Source organism: Pinus tabuliformis, chromosome 2_2 (assembly GCF_031772625.1).
Source record: "Pinus tabuliformis cultivar Carrire ecotype Pingquan chromosome 2_2, CPIR1, whole genome shotgun sequence".
Lineage (NCBI taxonomy): Eukaryota > Viridiplantae > Streptophyta > Pinopsida > Pinales > Pinaceae > Pinus > Pinus tabuliformis.
In genome coordinates, this window is record NC_142300.1 from 885,525,281 (window position 1) to 885,527,737 (window position 2,457).

Sequence of the window (2,457 nt, forward strand, 5' to 3'; positions counted from 1 at the left end):
ACTCTTCTGTTCTTTAACCTTTCACTGATACTCTTTGACCTGCTACACTTTGACCCTGTTTCATCTGTTGATATCTGTTTTTACCTTGTTGTCGTCAGATTTACTGTAGTAACTTATGATGTAAATTTTCTACAGTAAATCAGTGAGTTTATCCCATAATTCTTCATCAAGTAATTTCACATTTAGCATCCTTCTGTAGATCTCATCTGCTTCTGTGTATTTGGAAAAATTAGGCTTGGTGGTAAACAAATGATTGATCTCATGCTCCAAAAAGAATAAGTTCTCAAAAGTATCATAGAGAACTTTCCCTGATGGCAAGGCTTTAATAGCAGAGGTGGCTACTTGTTCTTTTTCTAATTTCCTTAATCTGTCAACATAGTCCAATTGGGTCATGAGTTTATCATTGATGACCAATGGACTTGGGAGACCTTTCTCCCTCAAAATTTGAAATTTGGCCATGAATTTGTCAATGGCCACCTACATGTTTTTACATTTTTCCTCTAAATTCACCATAAGGTTTCTCTTAGAGAGAACCTTCTTTACTTCCAAGATAGTTCCTGTTCTATCTTCTATATTCAGTTCCTGGAGTTCATGTCTATTTTTGCTGTTCAAAAATGAGATGATTTGATTTGCATCCTGAGGCATTTCGCCCAATTCTTCTTTCACCTGTGCAATAGCTTGAGTAGTTGTTTTTACTAATTCTGTCTTCTCAAATATAACTTGAATACATGGCCAAACATCATTGACAGAGTCAATGATGTTAGCCCAGAGCATTTCTTTTGTTTGCCCTAATGGCTTTTGTAATGTCAAATCATTTTTTAAGGCCTTTACCTTTTCACTCATCCTTTGTTCTTTTTGAGTTTCTTCCCTTTGGTGAATTTGATAAAGCTTGCAATCAATTTCTAAGCTTGCTACTTTCTCCCTTAATCTTTTAAGCTCAGTTTCTTGGATTGACATTTCTTCCATGGCCTTCACTAGTTCAGCTATTTTTTCTGTGGGTGTACCTATTGTTGTTGTAGTCTCTGTAGTGACTGGCAGGGTTGTGACAGGTGGAGCAGTTGGTGCCAGTGCTGCTGCCAAGGTTGAAGGAACTACAGTGGAAGTTGTGGGAATGACAGTCCTGGAGGTGGTGGCCAGCTCACTTTGTTTGGACTGTATCAGTGTTTCTAGCTCCTTTTCAGTTTCCTTCAGCTTATCATTTAGCTTAAGGACCAAGTCCATTAGCTCTTCTTGTTCCCTCTGTTTCTCCATGACTTCAGCTGTTTGTGGATGATGCAATGGTGGAATTTTTAGTTGCTTCTACAAGGCAGCTATGTCATCATTCTTTTTCTTTATTAATCTCTCTGCAACCTTTACATCTTTGGGATCATGTCCCAACTCAATGATTAAGTCCTCCAAAGACTTGATTCTTGTACCCTTGGCTTGTGAGGAGGCCTTTTCGAGTTGGAATTTTGCTGATATATTATTCAGCGAATTTTGTAACTAGTGAGCTACTATGGCTTTGCTGGTCAAAGTGGAATAGACCATTTCTCCTGTCTACTTGTGTAGCTCAATCTGGTCAATAGGATGGATATCCTTTGCCAGTACTTCAAAATCTGTCTTTAAGTAATCTACTATTGATCTTGGTTTCTGCACAGTAGGCTTCATGAAAGTCATTTGCATTTTACCTTCTTTTACATCAAAGGCTGACATAAGCCTTGTCTGATTGATGGGAGCCATTTTTAAGTATTGTGCATATCTTTGGGCTTTTAGCCCTTCATTCCTAGCCTTTATTTCCTTGTACTTCTCTATGATATCCTGATCTTTGTCTGTGGGCATCCTGAATGAGAACACTTCCACACTTTGCTATCTTTCCAATATTTGAGTGTGTGATGTGGAAGGTTCTTGTGTGCCTCCAGAGGGAGTGGCATGCCCGCTTCCTTCTCTTTCAGTGTTTGTGGCTTCAATTGTTTCTTCTGTGAATTCCTGCTCAGAGAAAGGATTTAACCTTTGCCTTTTGACATATGTTTGTGGAGTTGCACTACCTGAAGGAGTGGCCTCTTCCCTAGGTCTTTTGAGGTTTTTCTCCTCATTTAGAGGAGTCTGCATAGCTGGAGGAGTACTCATGATGTGCTCTGGTATGTTTGTTTGAACCAGCTCCTCCGATAGGTCTGGTTGTTCTGATTCTTCTGGTGCTTGGGATTCTTCTACCTGTGTTTCTTCTTGAGCTGGTGGCTCACTCTGTGCCTGTGATGTACTTGGTACCTGTAGGAAAGAAACTTCATCAAGTCATTTCTCTAGGTCTATCAATGTATTTTCCATAGCTATTTCAGTATTGTCCCTATCTATTGGAGTGTTTTCTACCCACTCCAATTGATTGGCATATTTCTCTATCTCAGGGATTCTGTGATGGATATAGGGAGCCAATTTGTTTTTCTGTCTTCTGTTGCAGATGAAATTAAAGGGGTCATATCTCCA